General features: G+C 38.2%; 1 pseudogene; it reads right to left on the bottom strand.

Moving 5' to 3' along the window:
• Window positions 1-226: 226 nt before the first annotated feature.
• LOC114693763 lies at window positions 227-11,707 on the bottom strand (annotated as a pseudogene).
• Window positions 11,708-22,262: the final 10,555 nt, after the last annotated feature.

Here is a 22,262-nt window from a genome sequence, read left to right as displayed (position 1 = left end):
GCATGTCAATGAAAGGAGAAAAGGAGGGGCAAAGTAAAGGCATAACTTTTATGATAGTTTTTGCAATTTCCATATCAATTTAATCTACCATTTCTCACGATCCCTGCAAGCATTTTCTTTACTGGAAGAATCATTTTTCTCTGAAAGTCTTAGGTGAAAATCTGTCATTGAGCCCATAAATGGCTTTCCACTTAGGAACCTATAATTGGATTCAATCTCTTTTAGTCTCATTGTACCCATTTCCCCAGTCCCCTTCATTCCATCCCCTCAAATGTGAGCAGGCAGCAGTGTCTTCCAAGCAGATGCTATTTCTTCACATTTTCCTTCTTCAACATCACAGCCTAGGAATCGCACGGATGCGGTGACTGACGGGTGACACGGTGACAGACATCCTGAATTGCAGGCTCAGTTTCTCATTGACTGGGGGCTTGAAGGTAAATTTTTGGATAAGAGAAGTGATAAAAATGAACAGCTCAGACCTGGCCAATTGTTCTCCAAGACAAGCTCGCTTTCCTGTAAGACAAAAACAAAGTAATTTATTCAGCTGCCACTGGTATGTCCAGGGACTGGTGTCACGAACTACCTTTTGCAAAGTTTGAGTGGACTCTGGGGTTGGAGTCCAATTGCTCATTTATGTCTAAGCATCTGCCTTGTCTCCCCAAAACACAGAAGGTGAAAGTCCAGGATCACAAATCAAAGGCTCTCAGGGATCAGGCAGTGCTGGGAGAGCATGGCATAGGACAACAGGAGTAGAACCGTGAGCTGAGAGGGACTGTGAGACCATCATACGTGCTTTCCAAAATTACTAAACAAACATAAGTGATAGAACAGATAATGGTGTAACAACAACATCAACAAAAAATCATGAAATGCTTTTCATCCTTTAAAAGAAAAGAGAAAAATGTAAGCAGGTTTCTGAGCAGTGTTTTTATTGCACAGGTCAGCTTCCACCTAAGCCACTGTCCCCTGCACCTTGAGTGACCTCTGCAACAGATGGCCTCCATAACTCTCTATCTGGTGCTACTCATATGCTTCCCTAGGCTATTGTTGCTCCCTTTCCCGAAGGAGGATCTGCTACTACCTCACTGCCCTGAAGTGCACCATATAGTCACTATCATCATTTCTCTTGTGTGCATTGGGAGTACCTTCCTTTTCTTTTCTATTTTTTTTTTTGCTTCCATGATTTTTTTTTTATTGAAAATAGAACTTTTTCATACATTATATTCTGATTATGGTTTTGACTCCCTCAGCTTCTCCTAGCTCCTCTCCACTTCCCCACCCACCAAATCTGCACCTCTTCTTTCTTTCTCTCATTAGAACAGAAATAGTTATCTAAAACTAGTAATAACAAAAAATAAGATAAAATAAAAACAAGACCAGAATAGGACAAAACTAACACTTAAGTACTATGTATTTGGAAAATATATAAAAGGAAATATAAATAAGAGAATTGAAACTATTTATAATTCCACAGTCCAGACAGAACCATGGGCACAATGATATGCATACCAGTGTCGTCCTGGGGATTCTGTTGAACCTGGTTACAAACCATTATCTTACTCAACTTGTTTTAATCATAAGTAGGTAAAAATTTCCTGTCAGTATTATTAGACCTACTATATAATCATTAACCACCCTCACTCTTTAAGTTGCTTTAGCTACTTTGTCTTATTCAGGAAACTAATTAGCATTCCCAAACTGATCATCAGTTCATGGTTCTGCTGTGCCCTCAACCTTCCACAGATAGCTGAAGAAACAAAAGCAGATACTACAGGCAAAACTGTTTAGTAACTGTGTGTTACAACAGTGCTGGTGTCATAGTTTGTGCTTGTGTGTCCCCCTCAATCCTCAATGTGTTTAACTCATCATCTCTGCTGGTGATATTTTATTTGTGCTGAAGTGTGGTGATATTTTATTTGTGTTTTAATAAAGCTTGCCCGGAAATCAGGGGGAAAGGCTAGCCATTTGAAGTAAACAAGAAGTCAGGCAGCACACACCCTTAATCCGATCACTTTTCAGGCATGGTCTCTGTGTGTTCAAGGTCATACTAGGAAACAGAGCCAAGCATGGTGACACACGCCTTTAATCCCAGTATCAACCAAGGAGACTTGGAGGTCTGTACAGACAGACAGACAAGGAAGTGAGGTAGTTGGGCTAAGATAGCCAATGAGAGGGCTATCTCATGCAATCTACCTATTCATTCACAGTTGGAAGTAAAATGTATTGGTGTCTTCTTTCTTCCTATAAACAACAAGGGACTGTCACTAGGGAGGTAAGTCACAATCTAGTTGCAAGAGAGAACTAGTCTAGAAGTACATAGCTCAGCCTTAAGCCAATTGTGCTAATACATATTCTTAGAATTTTGGGTTTGTTTATAGGAAGAAAGAAGACACAAATACATTTTACTTCCAATTGTGAATGAATAGGTAGATTGCATGAGATAATGTGTTTGCCAATGAAGTCTGCAACTAAAAGAGTGTAAAATAATTCCCAATAACAAGGCACCAGTGAATCACTTTGTGTTGATCTTTTTATCCCAAAGCTAATGAAGATGGGAAAATATTTTCATATCAGGGAAGAAGTGAAGCACCTATAGAAAAGAGACATTTAACCAATGAAGAAAACAATCTATCTCATCTCTCTTGACCCAAGGTCTCTTCTCCCTTTCAGTCATGAGTGTCTGATAATCCCTCTCATCACAGTTGCAGCAAATACCAGGTAATGTATGGAGGGACATAGTTCCAGCATTTCAGAATTTCATGCTAGAATCAAGAAACAAGGAAAGTTTTTTTTTGTTTTGTTTTTTAATGGAAATAGCAAGCCAGAAACTGTGTTGTGATACAAAAGTTGAAATCATTTAATTGGAAGCCTGAGGCACTTCTATACCTATACTACCTGTTCTATGAGTGAGTTATGGCAGGTGAGGTCTTTCATGTTGCTACCATATATATCCACTTACTGGATTATAGTTAGGAAATTAACACTATAACAACAGAAGATCTCACTAGGAATTGTGCATACAGCAGAATATAACCCAGTTAAGAAGTTGCTGTTTAGAATTATTGACTTGTGTGTGCATTTTGATAAGGAAGGAACATATAAACTTACAGAGACTGTGAGAGCATGCATAGGGCCTGCACAGTTTCAAGCCAGACCAGGTCGCAACACGCCCTAAACAAAAAGCTATCTGCAACTGGCAGCCTCTTGCAAAGGAAAAATTAATTTGTTTCAATGGAGTCTCATTGGTTATATTAACCACACTTAAGGGTAGGTTCCTTGCCAAGCAGTAACTGGCTAATACAAAATGAGCTTAATGGTATTTTTGTAGACATTTTGTCTCATTTTGCTTTGTTTAGGCATTTTTATTTTTATCTTTCCGGTCTTTGACTTGTATAGGTCATTCGCTTATATATTATGGTTTCTAATTTTTATGGGTTTTGGTGTATGTGTATATTGTGTTCATTTTTTTTTCAATTCTGTTTGTGTCTGTGAGAGAGAAAGAGTTTTCCCATTTGTTTTCTAAAGAGAGAGAGAAATAAAGAAAGAAAGGGTGTAAAGTGGGTAAGAAGGTAGGGAGGATATGGGAGTAGTGGGGGGGGGAGAAGACACTGTGATCATAATATATTGTATGAAGAAATTAATAAACAAAAATAAACATAAAAAGATGGGGTTACAATGGGCAGGTTCATCTAGAGACATTACCAACTAGAGCATAGAGTTACAGGGTGGAGAGGAAGGAAAGGCTAGGGAGGAGCTCTATGTCTTGCTCATCCCAACTCACCCATTGAGAATGGCAGAAAACTCTCTCTCTTCTTAAACTGTCCATTCTCCAAAAAGTGCTCTGGGTTGAACTCATCTGGAGTGGCCCACTCTTTGGGTCTCTGTGCAGTGCAGTTAGGTTGGTCAGGATCATGATTCCCTACAAAAGGCAGCAGAAAGTAAAGTCTTAATTTAAAAAAAATCCCACATAGACAGGTGATGATTCTCAAGCTCCCATGCCTGGCCTGAGCTACTTGACATTCTGAACTTTCCCACTCTCCTCAACTCATTCTCTGTCAGCTGAGATATTCCAGTCATTTGCAAAGGTAAGTAGACCATGCTTTCTTAAAGAACATACCAACTTTATTAAAAGTGATTAGTATAGATCTGAGAAGATGACCTCAAAGTATCCATGGGAGATAATAAGCCCATGGTTTATCACAGTTAGGACCATGCAGCAGTATGATAGGATGTCTCCTTCATCTACTCTTCTCCATTATTTTCTGTATATTATCAAAGAGATAATAGCCTATCTCACTACAGTCAAAGACCCAGGATGTATCAGAAAGTATTCCTGTCAAGCAGATACATGCACAATACCAGAATCACAAAGTAAGCCTTCCACTCCTTTTGCTCAATCATCAGCAAAGCTGGTCCACTCTTCAAATATCTCAAGTCCATTGCCTCCATTCAGGTCCCACAGCAACTTTAGTGCAGGCTGCCATCTTTGCTTTCTAGACTCTGTCCCACAGTTTGAAAGCCCAGTGGGCTTTGCATATGACTTAGTTACATTGCCCACGCACTCATTCAAACTTGGAAAGCAGGTTTCTCATACCCTTAAGTTCACCCTGTGTACCATCAGAGTCACTGTTCATTTGATGCCCTCTGACTGGACTCCCACCATAGTTGTCTTCCTTTCTGATCTCAACCAGGCGATGCTGTTATGCTGCTTGTTTTAGATGGAGTATTCCTTTGCATTTTGACACAAAGCTAATTCTTAACTCTCCTTCAATCCTCAGCTCTAATACCTCTTCCTCCAGAAGCACTCACCGATTCCTTCAGCTGCTACTCCTCATCCCATCTTGTCAGCATCACAGAGAACCAGAATGTTTTCCTGCCAATAGTCCTTGGGGTTTATAAGCAGGAACTCCCATGACTCAAGTAATCCTACTCCAGACCCAAACTTTGTGGGTGTTTAATGAACATTCTCTTGATTAATACAGAATAATGTCTATTCCTAGTATAAGGTTCTACATGATCTCATTATATTTCCATATAGAGTCTATGAATTTGGCTGAATATATTTTGTAGAAGCTGAAGCTGTGATTGGCTGGGTAATGTGCTTGTACAGTAGGAGTAAGCAAAGTCAGCATTGGAAACAGGCCTATCTGCTATCAAGGCCATGCTTCCCCACATCTGTTGAACACAGACCTTTAGATTTCTCAGCATCCAGGGAATTGATGTTATAGTCTGTAGAAAGAGTTAGTATGGTTGTCTGAAGATGAATGAATGGACAGAAAAAATGCAAACAGCATTGGGAAAACTCAGGCCTCAACTTCAAGCCATGAGCTGTTCAGTGATAAAGAGAACAGAGAACACAATGATTGCTCTCTGTCTCTTCAGCAAAGGTCCTCTGCCAACATTAGACCAGCAATATGCTGAGGTGTCCCCTAGCAAACAAAGCCAGGTTTGGCCTAAGCACACCTGATCTGAGAATCTTCCCTTCTCAACTCTTCATAATAGATTTAATACACATAGAGGGTTTTGGCAGAAGTATACTCTTCCCATTGAAATGATTTCTTGGTCAGGAATATATGTCACTTTTAAAGTTTAGAATCCCAAGATGATGTCAAAGATGGACTGGAAGATCTGAGGCTGAGAAAGTGGTTACCTTTGGCAGGTCAAATCCAGCCAACTTGGTGTTAACTGCCCCTTCCCTGGGAACATTAAAAGGGATATGTTGCCTATTCTCTGCACCTCGTGGATGACAGCATTGGTATAAGGCATGGACTCTCGGTCAGCCAGGCTTGGCTGTCTTCCTTGACCAATCACTTTGTCAATCTCAGCCTGCACTTTTTCTGAAAGAAAACAAGAGATTCTATTAATTTTAAACTTTAGTGCTTTCTTCTAAAAAAATAGAAGTTGTAGTCTGAGACCTCACCTGCTTTTATTTCACCTTAGCATTCTAGTTATAAAATAAGTAAAAATTTTCTCAACCCTTTAAATACCTGTTTTAGAAAACTGTCAATTCAATAACTTTCTTTGACCTTACAACATAATCATAAATTTCCATGTATTCTGAGCTGAATATCTCAGATCACCACAGGTAAGCTCATATCAGTATCTAGTGAGACTTCTACAAATAAGCACCATTCACTGAATGGGTTACAAATCACACAAATGTATTCCCATAGTTCTAGAGCCTGGAACTTCTGAGATCAAGGCACTAGCAGTTTTCTTGCCTGGTAGACAACAACTTTCTGTCTCTTAAATGCCAAACCTTGGCTGTGTCCTCATGCCATAAGGAGAAATGAATCTCTTTGGTAGGCACTAATTCTTTTCACAAGTCCAATCATCTTCTGTACAATCACACTGATAGAGTTGAATGTGAGGTTGGCAAATAGGACACAAAGGCTCACACTGAAGAACATCTGCAAACTATTTCTTAAGGAGATATGTCAGCATGAGCTATAGTCATCAGTGTGTTGTGGGATAACATTGATGGTGAAGATGCTTACATTCTTTGAACTTCAGTTCTCCCATTTGGTTAGTGAGGATAAGTCTGCCTTATCCTAAGGATATTTTGAGATTTACACGAACTGTTATAATGATAATTGATTCTGCAAGCTGTCTGCCAATATGGGTCCTCTTTTTCAAGAGTAATATAAGTTGAACTAATTTTATCTGATTGGCTAGCTGCACATTTCACTTAAAATGAATTTGGAACTCCAAGCCCTTTACTACTACTCTCTCTATAAAAATTAATTTCACATAAAATTTATATTAATATAAATTTTATCACTATTACCATGGTGACTTTTGAGGCAGGGTTTCTCCTGTGTGCAGGATCACCTTAAAATTTCAACACAACTGTCTCAGATCTGTCAAGTATTGAGATTGAGGGTGTGGCTAGCAATCATAGCTCCTTTTTCCATTTTTGCATAAATAATTCAATAACCTTTTATATGTTCTACTGTTGTACATGTTACTGTTGGAAATTCACTGTACAAAAAAGTCAATGTCCATGTTACAAATACTGATTTCCCCCTCTCTGCATTCTCCCTTCTGTGTGGACAATTCGGCTATTATTTCGTTAGATATTACAGGATTTATAATTTTGTGATCATCTTCTTTAATTTAGCACAGTGTCCTGAATTTGTGCACCATCAGAATTCCTTTCCTGGAGCTGGAAAACGGCTCAGTGGTTAAGATCACTTGTTGCTCCTGCAGATCTCAGCTTGTTCCTAGCACACACGTGGTGGCTCACAACCTTTTATAACTCCAGTTCCAGGGGATCTGAAGCTTTCTTCTGACCTTTGTAGATATCAGACAAGCACGTAGTACATCTACATACAGGTAAAGCACACACATACAGGCAAGAAACTCATACACATAAAATTAAATAAATCTTTAAAAAAATTAAAACAAATTTCTTACCTCTGACTAAATTTTCTTTAGATCTCAGGTATATTCCACACTTTGTTTATTCATGTCCTATGGATACTCTGGTTTTTACCATCCCTTGACTACTGTGTATGTTGTGAAATGAACATGGTTGTAATTGTATTATTTAAATCTCCTGATATTTTGGGGTCCCATTTTCAGGAGTCAAATGTGTATCCTAAGTGAGATGATTCTAAAAAAATTTTTTTAAAATGTAGTCTTGGGACAGCAAGATGGCTGACAGAAGTGCGTGCTGAGCTGAGCTAAAACTGTAGGCTCGATACGGTGAGGAAGACAACTGAGTCCTGAATGTTGTCCTATGACCTCCACACTTGTACCATGGCACTCTCCTGCACCTCCTAAAATGTAACAAAACATTTAAATATAATCTTCATGAAGAGATGCATTTTAAATGGTGACTCAGAAGCATACATGTAAAGATAGATACATTATTAAATAAATATTTCACATTAATAAAGAAAGAAAGTTTACCCAAGGAGAGAGAGCTCAGTTGATAAAAATCTTGCTTGCAAGCATGAGGACCTAAGTCTGGTCCCTAGACTCCATGTAAAAAAGTCAGGTGTGATGGCAAAGGCTTGTAGTTGCCATGTGCTGGAGATGCAGAGACAAGGTGACCCCTGGAGCTCAGTGGCTACTTTTAGAATTCCAGGCCAATGGGAGAACTTATCTCAGAAAAGAAAAAGTGAACTGTGCTTGAGGAAGGAAGGCTGAAGTTGCTCTGTGGCCTAAATATGCGTGTACATATATACACATACATATATTCACACACGGTCACTCATACAAAGATAAAATAAAGGTTATGGACAAATCTGACTTCACCACATTGGTAGAACTCTCTCCAGTTTTCATCCTAGAGCAAAAAAAAATGTACTAAATTGACTTTATAATCCATGAATAAACTGTTAGCCATACTTTGAAAAAAAAAAAAAAAGGTTGCAGGATATGGAAAATGGTCCCAACCACTACCTACTAAACTCTTCTAGGATGTGCAGGAAGAGAAATTATGAGACAGACAATTCTTTGTTATGGCCAACAGGCAGTGGGGAGAAATGAAAACAATGTACAAAGCTCAGTCATTGACATAGGAGCATTGTTCATCTTTGGAGGAAAAAAAATGACAGCAATTCCCTAGTCAGTAAATTCTTAGAGAAATTTTAAACACTTTAGAGATGTGATACCTTAGAAGATTCTTCTAGATGTAGAAGAAATTGGAACAGTACTTTCTTGGTAGAGGGAAGAATTGATGTCATGACTTAGAGACAAGAATAAAGACAGTGAGAGGCAGGCGGATCTCTGGGAGTTCGAGGCCAGCGTGGTCTACAGAGTGAGATCCAGGACAAGCACCAAAACTATACAGAGAAACCCTGTCTCGAAAAACCAAAAAAAAGAATAAAGACAATGACAAGATGACACGTAACACAGGAAAGCTACCATGCAGGATAGGTAGGAGTTGAGGATGGGCAGAGAGGTGCATATCATGTGACTTCAGAAACCAGACTGTCATTTGCACAGTATTCAGGGAAATAGGAATGTATTGCTAAAAAGGAAGGAGGACACCTATGGATGCTCCTAGAGTAATGCTACTCTTTCCTGGGATTGACTACAATGTCCCTTGACTTCTCTGTTTTGTTCTAGACTTTATGCTTTTTGAGTACTTAGATGCTATACGATTGGTACTCTTGTGCCATCATAATCCTGGTAAAACATACAGAGGATGTGCCCATCACAAATGCACATCACCTCACAGCCATTCTATCTCTTTCCATCCCATACCATCTTCTGGTCCCATCTGAGCCACAGATTCCATAAACACCATTTCACCTTGTCCAGGTATATTCACTACATGCTCACCTTGGACTTCTGGGTAAAGGGCATACAGAGCAGAGCCCAGCGCAGTGTCGTGGACGTTGTCTCTGTTCCAGCAAAGAAGAGGTCCAGAGTGCTGCAGATGAGGTTTTCTTCATTGAAAACTTGTAGTTTTGTCTGGGTACTAGAAAAGACAGTGCATGCTTGTTTATTCAGAGGGTCTGAGTCAAGACCTAGGGTATGTATTTGGAAAGGATCATATATAGTAATAATCCTTTTGACCTCATCAGGAAGCATTTTCTTGTCCTAAGTACTGCATGCTGACAAAACCTTATGGTACTTGGGTGGATGAAAATCTCAACTATTTTCTTCTGATTTTATTTTTGGAAACTTTTTGTCAGTGATAAGAAATGGTATAAAAATCATCTTTAGCTTCTAGTATCAGCCAAATCACTAAGTCACTACTTGGCCCAGGGCACTCACTTAACGTTTCTTTTCTTCAGTTTTATAAAATGAGAATAAGAAATACATCTTAACATGTCATTATTGATCATATGAGATACCACAGGCACACAGTTAATATTCAACAAATGCTTTTGTTGATACAGAAAGAATCAAATGATTCTCAATGGTCTCAGATTTTCTGATCTCACCATTCATCTTTCCTAGTCAAGACTTTCTGATTCCATCAATTAGTTTTTTATGACACATCATTTTTTACCAGTTTTCTCTGGAAGAATAAATTTATTATGATTTATTTTAATACTGATGGCCTAACACTATAGATGACACAATAATTATTCACCTTTCTCTGAAGGAAAAAAAAACAGCATTGCTTTTATCAATATTATTCAAGGAAAACAAAATAAGAGAAAATGAAAAATTACTATTCTTCCCTACTCAGAGGAGGAACCCATAATCCAATATATCAAGTATGGCATCAATCCAGTGATGTGTACCAGTAACCAGTGACATCAAGGCTGTATATTTGTGAGATGGTTTGGACTGAAATGAAATTTCAGAATTACTACAGGCTCACTTTCTCAATGCTTGGTTTCTAGTTGTCTGAAGTATCTTTGGAGGTTCTATAATATTGGGGGAAGGGGAAGGACCTAGCTCGAGGAAGTGACTACTAGAGCAGCATTCTTAAGGTTATATTAGGGCCCTGCATCTTGCCTTGGTTTCTGATTCCTCATGCACCATTATGTGAACAACTTCACCATGGTTTTTGCCACCATGGTCTTAGCTACTTTGTCATTCCTTCTCTGTGGTGAGGATAGACCCAACTCTCTAAAACTGTGAGTGAAAATGAATCTCTCTTGTGGTTTTTTTTTTTTGTCAGATACCATAACGGTGATACAAAAGTAACAAACAGATCCAACTTGCTGCTGTCTAGCCTCCTGTACATTATTGGATGGCTTTTATGACACGTCAGAAGGCCTCATCTAAATGTTAAACTCTTGCATTCAGCTGCACATTGCTTATATCTTGCAGTGATGGATGAGATAGAGTCAGTAACTGGCCCGAGACCAACTTATAACAAAACTGGACTCTGAAGTTTAATTGCTACTTTCATTTATGGTACCGCTCATTCACATATGGGTAAAAGATAAGAGAGAAAAACAAAAAGATAGACTATGACCTATCTTTTGACCCTAACGATCCTGAATTAATGCTATTCTATACCTAATAAGTACTATACCCTTTTCATTTAATTTTCCTGTAGGGTATTAAGTAATGATCCACAGAGATGTCCATCTATTCATCCCTGTGCATATTGCTTGATACTTCATAATAAACCTTGTATATGTGATTCATTTTCAAAAGGAAGGTTATACAGTTATTCTTACAGGAGGGAGATCAAAGTTCAGAATCAAAGAGATGAGATATAAAGATGGAAATAGTGATCAGGGAGAAATAGAAGTTACAGTCTTGGCATTGAAGATGAAGGAAGGAGACATGGAGGAAGGTATTTGTGCCCAGAAGAATCTGGAAGAGGCAAAGTAACGAGTTCTCACAATTTCCACATGAAGCTTGCCTGGCAAACAGGCATACTGGAGCATGCAGTGCTAGGCGGAACACATCTGTGCTGTGTCAAACCAATAAGCTCAAGCAAACATGCTGCAGGATCAACTGGAAACTATTAAACTGTTGCTTCCTCTGAAGGAAGAAGACAACACAGTAGGTATCTTCCCCACCTTTGTCATTTCCTTGAGGAAAGCATCAATGAAGTCTCTTGGCTCATCAGGGTCCCAGTCTTTCCGGTGATTGTCAACTATATCAGAAACAAACAATTTCAGTTTTCCCAGTTTCTGAAAACTGTTTGGTGTGATCCAGGAAGATAATGAAGTATCCTTGGAAAGATATTGTAGAGCTGATTGGAAAAAAAAAAAAATAAGATAGTCATGGAGACACCCTGGTGCCACATTTCAAAACAGTCTTGTCTTTCCCTTTCTTGTCTTTCTTACAGTGGGATAGTGAAGCCATCTTGACTCTGTTTCACTCTTACTCCATACCCCTACCCTCCACAGGCATTTCAAGTTTGTAAGGACTTCAACACTCTAAACTGAATTGAAGAAGAAGCTCTAATTACAAGAGGGATGACAAAAGAGAATGTATCAACCAATTAATTGTATATGATCTTATTAAACTAGGAACAAACTAAAACACATGAGGATAGCAAGTAGAAAACAACCCAGAACTGGTGTGCTAAAGATCTTGCATTACTTTAGGGAGGATAAAAACAGTTGTCCTACACCACAAGACAACCTACAGACTCAACTAACCTGGCCTCACAGGGGCTCACAGGGGCTCACAGGGGCTCACAGAGACTGAACCGACAAAAGAGAGCTTGCATGGGACTGACCTAAGCCTCTGCACATGATAGAGTTGTGTAGCTTGGTCTTCTAGGGACTCCTAACAGTGGGACAGGGCTGTCTCTGACTGTTAACTGCTTTGGGACCTTCCCTCTCTACTAGGTTGCCTCCTCCAGCCTTAATAGGAGAGGAGTGCCTAGTCTTACTACAACTTAATATGCCATGGGTGGCTGATATCCATGAGGTCTGACCTTTTCTGAAGAGAAAGGAGAAGTGGATGGGGAAACGGGGTAGCTGAGTTGCGAGGGGGCTGGAGGAAAGGAGGGAGGGAGGAGACTGTGATCCGGTTGGAAAAAAATAAATAAATAGTTCAATAAAAAATATTTGTCTTAGATGCTGGCTGTTCTAAGTATCAACTTTATCTGGATTTCTTAATTTTATGTCTGTTTTGCCTGAATGTATGCATATACATCATTTGCATGTCTGGTGCCTGCAGAAGCCAGAAGATGGTATTGGATAGCCTAAAAGTAGAGTTATAGACAGTTGTGAGCCACCATCTAGATGCTGGAAACTGAACTCCATTCCTATGCAAGAGCAACTAATATTCATAACTGCTGGGCAATCTCTCCAGCCCCGACAACTATCTGATTTCAATGTAAAGACTAAAGTAATAGAAAAGAGTATAAGTCTTTCTCAATAATACTTGACGAGGTTAAATGAGTACATTTAATAGTAACTTAAAACACGAGAGAACTCAGATACTTACAAGCTACCAAATAATCACAAATTAGTACTCATAATTTAATAATTTAAGAATATTTATTTTATTCTAATTATGGGTATGAGCTCCTGAGTCCACTTGCCTCACGAGGCCAGAGGCATTGGGTCCTCTGGAGTCATAGGCATTGTGGCCACCCAACCTGAGTGCTTGAACCAAATTTGGATTTCTGCAAAAACAGTCTGTGTTTCTAACTGCCAATCCATCTCTCCAGTCCCCTCATATCTTAACACTCCTAATAAAAGGGAATAAGTGTTCTAATAAAAGACAATGATTAGCAAGTTTGGTACAACATTTATAGGTAATTGATGTTGGTTTAGCAGTGGCTCTCAACCTTCCTAACGGTGAAACCCTTTATCACAGTTTCTCATCATGTGGTGACCCCATCATAGGTCACGACCCACAAGTTGAGGACCACTGGTTTACAGGGAATCCTCTAAAAATGGAGGTATATGGAGAGGTGAAAAATGAAACACAGAGAGTGATTTTGCAGATGAAGACTGCAGGAAAGCAGAGCAGCTCATGTGATGAAATAGTCTGAAGGAGGAAAAGAGTAACAGACATAAAGAACACTCCTAACTAGGAACAGAGAACATTGAAATTTATGTGTATCCAAGTATACTGTGAGAAAATACAAAATCAGAGTTCCAGGTAATATGGTGTACTACAACTAGCTTCTGAGAGCCAGTGACAAAGACAGACAAGAAAAGCAGACTCTATCCCGGGGAGAATAGAGGAAAAGCTTCTGGAACCATGAAGGAGGGAAAGGTTGTCCAGAAAAAGATGATCAGGAGTTTCCCTTTAAGCAGAGGAGCTCAGAAGTCTCTTCTAAAGGTCAGCCATTAGAAAATCGGCAGCCTTACTCACAGAACACAGAACAGCTCACAGTCCCCACAGGCACAGCTTTTGGTTATACTGATTCTTTTTGTCAATGGGTCCGTGGACACATGACCAGTTTGTCATGTTATTTGATTTGAAGGGGAGCAGCTGAGTGCCAATTTGAGAGACAGATCAATTATTAAACCGTGAGATGCACAAAGGGCTGAGATCATTTGAGAATACATTTCACTTGAGTTGTTGATAGAAAATGTCCTAATGGGTGGTGCTCCTTCACTTATTTAACGCTCTGGTGAGAACGAATGTGTTCCATTGAAAGATAGTTGTGGACAAGAGGACCTAACACAAACAGTGCTCGTATTATAAGTATGGCAGATCAGTAAGAGGCTGGATCAGGCTTGGTGGATTAGTGCAGTAGATTGGATTTCCCACCCTCAGTGGCTATGAACAGAGTCTCATCAGCTGGCCAATTAACCCTGGAGTTTTGACAGCTTGTGAGTCTCAATCAGCATGCTCGTCAATGTTTTCTTTGCACTGTTTGTGAGTGGAAATAGAGGGAACTCCAGAGTGTTTAGGAATCAGCAGGATGACGCCACGTGGCATTCGTTCATCGGGTGAGTTTTGAGCTGGAAAGACAGGGAGTAAGGGTCATAGTCTCCCTCAGTGAGAGAGTCTCACGACGGCTAAGTAGACGTTGCTTTCCCCAAACGTCCTCCATTGATCCTGGGAGACAGTCCAGTAGTCTAAGGAGAGATGCAGCGGCGGGCTATGCGGGAATCGTGAGTGAAGTCAGGAAGTGGGAAGAGGGTTTATGGCCGCACTTCCAGCCGGTGAATGTGTGCAGAGCTATGGTGTGGGTGGGACCCAGCATGTGGAGGTCGCCTTATAATTATGTCTAAGTAAGAAAAAAGTGGCGAGCCTAGTGCTATTGGAGAAAAATTCTGGGCTAGATATTCAGGGACTCAGGCAATAGCACAAGACAATAAGTACTGCAAACATAGTAGCTCTATTGAGTTCACTTGCCGATTTTTTCCAAGTTATTTTTTAATGTGCTGTACTATGTCTTTAAAATTTTTGAAGAACTGCAAATGCTGATTTCTAGATCATTTTCTTTTTCATTGTTTGAGTCCAATTATTTGCTCGGAGTCGACATTCAGGTGTGGTGTTTGCAGGAATTTTTATGCTGTATTTTTCTACTAAACTAATTTAAAATAATATATTAAATTTTGTTGACATTAATTTATGTAATCTTTATTTTATTTATTTTGTGTGTGTGTACATCCTGCTGCGTCGTTGTGTCATGGTACACTTGTGGAGGTCAGAGGACAACCTGAGGAACATGGCTCTGCTCTTCCACCCTGTGAATCCCCAGGATCAAACACACATTGTCAGACTTGCAGCAAGAACCTCATGTGCTGGAGCATTTTCCTCAACACTCCTGTTACTCTCTTTCCTGCATTCATCTAGTTATGTTCATGCCTCTCGTTTTAGCAATAGACTTTCTTTTCTTAGTTTATTTATTTATTTGCATTCTATTTCTCCTTTATATCATATCTTGAATTTGTCTTATTGGCTTTTAAAAAACAATACACATTAAACTTTTTATTCCTCTTCTTACATTGACTCTTGAACTTTTTTTTTAAACTAATGTTAAATCTATTTTTGTCCCTCCCTATTTTAATTTTTTCTTGTGTTAATATTCTTTCCTCCCTGGTTCTCTCTTAAATTATTTTACCTTATTTTTGTGTTTCCCCTTCTCCCTGCACCTTTAGGTATCTCATTCATTTATCTAACTTTAGTACATTTACTTAAATAATTTTGGAATATTTGTAGCACTTTAGTAGTGTTGACATTGTTTCTTAGTTCTATAGCTACTCATGATATATTAAGGAGCTTACAGTTGTTTAATGTGTTTGTTATTTTTTCATTTATGAAGGTTGTTGGTTGTTGTTGCTACAACAGTTTGTTTTCTTCTGTCACAGAGAGGTATTAATGAATTTAAAAAGTTCCAGAAATCTATACCCAAACGCAACAGATGCCAAAACTGCAACATAGAAATACAAGAAACTGGCTGAAGAGATGGCTCAGAGGTTAAGAACTCAGAGGTTAAGACATGATTTCTAGAAACATTGGTGTACCTGTGCTTCCAAAGGACCGGAGTTTGACGGTCCCAGTACCTACATAGCAGCTGCCGCATGCATGGTGGTGCCCTTACTACAAGAGGGCAAAATATCATCATACGCCATAAACTAAAGTTAATAGACAAATGGGAAAAAAAAAAGAAATACAAGAAACATGGAAAATCAAGGCAACAAGACTCCTGCATTTACAGGTCAGGAAATTAAAAGGGAGATCTGGAGAGGCAAGGAAAAGGAGAGTGGAAGAGAACTTAAGGGGAGGTGAAAATAGAATCCACGTAAAGGATACCATTAGTACAAATGATAGGAAAGCAGAGCTAAGAATAATTGGGGAGAATGGGAACTAGCTGGATTGGGGAAAGGAAGCAATTAAAAAAAATTACAGTGGTACATGTAGTAAAGATATTGTGATGATACCTCTTTGCTATCTAAATTAATCTAAGAAACCACTTTAAAACTAAAGTTATAGACCTGCATATTGACAGAGATATAGCTTGGTTTTGTAGATATGGGTAAGTTTAAGGCAAAGTTATGAGTTTGTCTATCTCTATATCTATGTTTTATAACAGATGATTGCCCTTTGTTCAGTTGCACTTCTGTTAAACTTCCAGGTCATTTTAGGCAGTAGTGGGACAATATTTTATATTAATGTTGAAGGTGGTGACTGTTGTTTGTTGCTTGTTATCTTATCTTTTGGATCCTGAATATTACATTGCTACTATTAAGTCTTTAATATTTATGTTTCCTTACTGTTACATTTTATTCTTGTCAATTGTTGCAATAATTTTAATTAAAGGTTTGTCCCTTTTTTAACTGGAATTCTATATAAATTTATTCATTTTATTAATGTACATGTATTGATTTATTTCTTCTTATGAATATTATTGGTTACATTTTTTTTATCCTATAGTTATTTATTTCTACATTCTATTAATTTATATAGTACAGATTATTATCATCGACTCTTTCTTTATCTATCTATGTTCTTATTTATCTTATATTTGTATTGCCACTATTATTGATTCTATGATTATATCTATATGTGTGAATATATTCTTCAGGTATATTTTATATATTTTTTTTCCTTTTAAACTTGTCTCTCCTAGTCTCAGTGTCTTATTTGTGTGTGCATCATTTGCCTTTTAACTCTGCATGCATCTTCTAGTGAGGTATCACCTAGTGTTCAGTATCTCCTGTGTAGTATGTAGGCTAGCTCTGGTCTTATTTTTTCTATGAGTGTAGTTTATGGTTATATTGTGTTCTATCTTTCATTATACTTACATTCAGAGAAATCTTCTTCTGTTCTTCCTAATTATATCTAAATATCTACTAAAAATATCATGCAATATAAACTGTCTTTCTACAGAGTGAATTATTGTGCTAAGACACATTTAAGTTTGTGGGAAGATTTATTTGGAAGACTCTATGGATTGAAGGAGACTTTTAATTTGGTTATCATTTAGGCTGCTCAATTTTTGTCTGGGTGGTTTGTAAGTTTGAACACTCAATACTGTATCTTGTCTTATGAAATCACATATGATTCACAGTAAACTTAAAGTGTTGTATTTGCAACGTTTAATATAGGACTCAATTTGATACTTTGTGAGTTCTATAGTTTAATGTGCATTGATTGTGCAAATTTCTAGGAATAAATGAGCTGATTATGGTTCACAATTGAACACTTGGGGTAACCATTGAATATTTCACTGCATTTACGTTATTGGTACATCATTCATATTTTGGAAATATAATCAAAAATCGCAAACATGGAGTATAAGAATTCACTAATCTTAGTTTATTATGTCACTATCCTCTATTTTTCTCAGCTTAACAAAAGAGCAGCACAGACTAGAAGAACCATCTAATAAGCTGACTGGTGAAGTCACCGCCAGCAGCATGGGCCATCCAGTCAATTATGATTTGGGTACTCTTTTCATTTTAATTGTTTAGTATAATCGTGTGTTTATTGTCTCATTTGCAAAGATTTGCGTTATTATCCAATCTAACAGCTAATAATCAATAGAATAGACCTGTGAAGTACATCTGTGTTAGACTCAATCTCTAGACATTATTTTTCACTCAAAGTCTTCTTATAAATACAAATAATTGAGGGAGCTCTGGTTCTAATGTAGTTGTCCATGGTTGTGTATATTTAAGCCGCTTGGGGTGGTCGTCAAGGATGGATGGTGTAGGAATATTGGTGCGTATTGTGCTTACCTGGCACATTCAATTGTATTTGACTCTCCAATACATATGCCTCCTAATCCATGTTAGCCTGCAAGCTTATATTTTCCTGTGGGAATTTGATCTGTCCTGGTACTTTTTTTCATATCTCTCCCCATAGATAGTTGGAACAAGCAGCAAGATGTATATTGAAACTGCAATGATTGATATCTGAGTGAGGGTCAAAAGGTCTGTCCTGGAGCGTGTGTGTTGAAGATGATTGTTTCGCTGTCAGTTGTTTATTGAGACGATATTCTAATTTTCATTTGTCTAGTGAAACAAGATATCTTATCATAAGTGAGTAAAATAACATTAACAACAACTCATCCCTAGCTGCCCCTCCCCTATTATAATATTGAGAAATGCTTATTAAGTAATGGTTCATCTGGTTCACACAGCACACATCATTGGGTGACTTGATCTATAGGTTTCTGTCAATGGGCTGTATAATGTCAGATTGTAATTTGCTTCAGGATTTACATTTTTTTATAAATTTAAAAAATGTTTAATAACCATTTTGTTGTCTTGTTAGGTCAGCCTCTCTTAGGTGTAACAGTAGTCATAGATATAAGTTCACTGACTCAGAAACTTCAGTACCTGCTGAGGCTTGAGCAAGCCCCAGGATACAGACATTTGTAAGAACAATATGTTGTTAGTCATAGGCCAAAATCTCCATTTTCTATGTCTCCTGCCTGTGAATATGTTCCTCACCTCTCTCCTCATCTTATGGTCTCTCACAAGGTGTGGTGATTCCTTCTTCTGGTATTGCGCTGGTTCTATAGCTTTTCTTTTCTCCATATTTCCAAAGTTCTCTCAAGTGTCATTCAGGGCGAATGCTTCTTTGTCCTTTCCTATATATCTGGTTTCCACTGGAGAAGATCCACCCTTTGGAAAGAATAGGATTCAGCATCTATATTCGTCAATTGTGATTCTGATCTAAAATTTATATCCTGAACAATTGTTATATGGTATAGTGTACCATTGGAAAGGAGATTCAGGCCTATAAGTTGCACTTGGCGCTGTCTAGAATGACTAATCCTCATAAGCAAGGGGATATGGTATAGTATTGTATCTTGGTTTAACTTAAAACATTCAATACTATTCTTAATAATTTCTTCTTATGTTTATCATATTTAGTTCATCTTTCAGATTAATTCTTCTATATCGTCTTATTTTAACAATTTTATTCTCTCAGTGCTCCTCATTGCCCTTGAAGATGCATAAATACTGAAAACACTTTGGGATTATTTATAGTTTACGTTTTCACAAAGATAATTGTAGTGTGTATATTGAGCTTAGTTCTGTGTATTAACGTTTCAGTCTTTCTCTATTCTATTAAAGTTCATCATTCACACAATATCGCACCAAATCTATGTTCATATATACTTATGTGATATGTTCATCTTCATTGATTAAGTATATGAAACATGCTCTTTTATATCGTAGGTAAGTAAAGTTTTATTTGAAGAGGTTCTATGTATTCTAAGTAATACATTTCTAGTATATATTGATATTATATTTATTGATTCTCAATGAGGTATATATTATGTATATGTATTGTATTGGCTACACAGAGTGTATGGTCTTCTAGAATGTATGTGTGGAAGAATGTATTCTATTGTTGTATTTCTCAGCTACCTCTATCAATATTCATATTGGCTTATTATACTAATGAATGCTTTGTTCTATATTTATTGGTTATACATATCTTTCAGGAAATCTAAGTCCTTTTCATATAAGTCTTTCCTCTTAATTGTTACTGTTTGAAAATGATAATAATAAGTATTCAAACCAGACTGTTATAGTATTGTCCAGAAGGCTAAAGACAACTGGGTGATGTCATTTAATAATGGAGTACAAGGAGTCATAATCAAGAAAAGCAGTATCAAGGGATGCTGACTCACATCTATTTTCCTAGGGCAGAGGGTTGGAATGGGAAAATAGAAGTGAGAGCATAAGTATCTCTGCCTGGACATTCCATCAGAGCATCAAGGTTTAGTGTACAGGACATGTGGTTTCTCCCACGTCTAGAAGAAAGACTTGGTAAGTCCTCCACTGGGTGCTTCCATTCAGGGACTGTGGTATCCTGCTTCCTTGAAAGATGGCAATTCATGATGGGGTTGGTTTATGGGAGTGTTGGCAAGTTATAGACAGGCACCTTTAACATACCATAAGAATACAATGCACAGCATATATTGCTCAAGGAACTTACCATTATTTTAAAGAGATGTTTTCGGAGACAAGTGACAGGACGATTCAGAAAATTTGGCTCCAATTGAGTAAAGACTTCTTTGATTAAGGGCATGCCAGTTACAACCACTGAGGGTATATTAGCAAACTCCCAGCTTAAAATATCCCATATTTCTTCACAAACTGAAAAATATTTCAGTAGTTACAGTTGAGTGAGCCCATGTTTGTGTGTCCAGAGATGACAGGCATGTGTATAGCCAATGGAACTCATGTTGAGATGTCTACAAAAACTGTTAGTGCATGAGCAATGATCTTCCTCTGTGTAAATTTTTGGAAATTTTTTCTCTCTTACATATTAAGTTCAATTTCAATACACACTAAGAATAGAAATTTCCCTTACAAAATTCCTAGGGAATTCAGCAAATATGAATTAGGTATGCAACTGCCCTATTTCCCTAGAGGAAGGCATGAGGGTATGTGTAGCAACAAATATAGCAAAGTCCTGAAAGCATCCTGAATTTTAATGAAGTCAGAGAATAGAAGAAAAAGGCCAAGGAAAGGTCTGTCCATGTTTTGGTGTAGTTTTAAAAATATCCATATTACCCAGAGACTAATTACTTCAACATCTGCTATATACAGAAGTTTCCTGCATGACGAATGCAACTAACATGGAGGTGATAGTCTGGGTGTATTTGTGGGGGGGGGGGGCAGGCATATTGGGCGATGAGAATGTTTCTGATTTTTTTCTTCTCCTGTCTACTTTAAGAATTTCTTCAAAAATTTTACTCATGTGTTCAGTCAATATTAATTGAATGAGCATCAGTGTGTCCCTAGACTAGGTTATGAATCTTAAGTGTTTTAAAGAAATCAACATTTCTAAACTGAAGTATCCTGGAGGCCAGTGGAGGCAGTGTAACTATGTCCTAACCTGCAAAGGCTCCAAAGTGTCTTTAAAGTCTACTATAGCAAAGATGAATGATTAATAAATTAAAATATCTATTTAGCCAGAGGAGAGTGTGCCCTCCCCATACCCTGTTAGATATGGACAGCAATGAAGGGTGGAAACTGGGAGTGGAGATTTCCCAAGATCTCTGGAGTGATGTAAGCATGCAGGTTCTGTGGTTAACTGTGCTCTTGGGGAAGTTGCTCCATCTTTGAAACTTAGGATCTTAGTATGAAAGGTAAAAAAATATCCCTCCCTCCATTGGGTTCTATAAAGAAGAATGATAGTAGAAATGTGAAAGTCACTTCATTTTTTTTCTTTCTAGGCACTCAGCCACCCTCTGCATCTCTGAGAAATTTTAGTCAGCTGTTTATATGCAAAGCATGTGAGACACCAAAATCATGATGATGAGGATGAAGGTGCAAGGTGAGTCCCTGGTCATAGTAGTGCTCACTGAGTAAAGGAATGAGATTGCTCATGCTTTATTTCATCAACTGTGAATCTCCTCACCATAATGAGCATTTCATATCTTCCCAATAAGGCAGCAAACAAATTGTATGAGAAGCAGTGGAGCCAAGAAGACAAAGCTGTTGCTTGGTGAGGGGAATCTCTGGACATTACATAATGTTTGAGGAAGACAAAATGATTTTGAGATATCCAAATGACCTTGGAGTTTAGCTAGAGTTACAGAATGGGAAGCAGGCCTGAGTGTGAGGGGTGGAGCATCTGGGTGAGAGGGAAACAGAGAGAAAGGAAGGGAATGTCCATGATGGTGTAGAATGTGCAAGCTTGTGCAAACAGAGTTGAGTGAGAGTGTGTAAGCAGTATCAAAGTTTCTGCCTGCTGTGTGATCAAGAGTTAGCCCTTTGTCCTTCTGAGTCACATAACCAGCTTCAATACAGAGGGACTCAACAGAAGGGCTGCGTTTTTTTGGCTATTTTGGGCTTCTGGGTGGCGCGTGATTGGATGCCGCTGTTGTGGTCCGGGTGACGGGGAGTGCGGGCTGCATTTTTGCTTTGAAGTTCTAGCGTCCGGCTGCACGTTCCTGGTGTGGTGTCCAGTGGTGTGGGGACCGTGAGCTGTGTGTG

Source organism: Peromyscus leucopus, chromosome 2 (genome assembly GCF_004664715.2).
Source record: "Peromyscus leucopus breed LL Stock chromosome 2, UCI_PerLeu_2.1, whole genome shotgun sequence".
Classification (NCBI taxonomy): domain Eukaryota; kingdom Metazoa; phylum Chordata; class Mammalia; order Rodentia; family Cricetidae; genus Peromyscus; species Peromyscus leucopus.
This window is presented reverse-complemented; position numbering and strand designations above follow the sequence as displayed.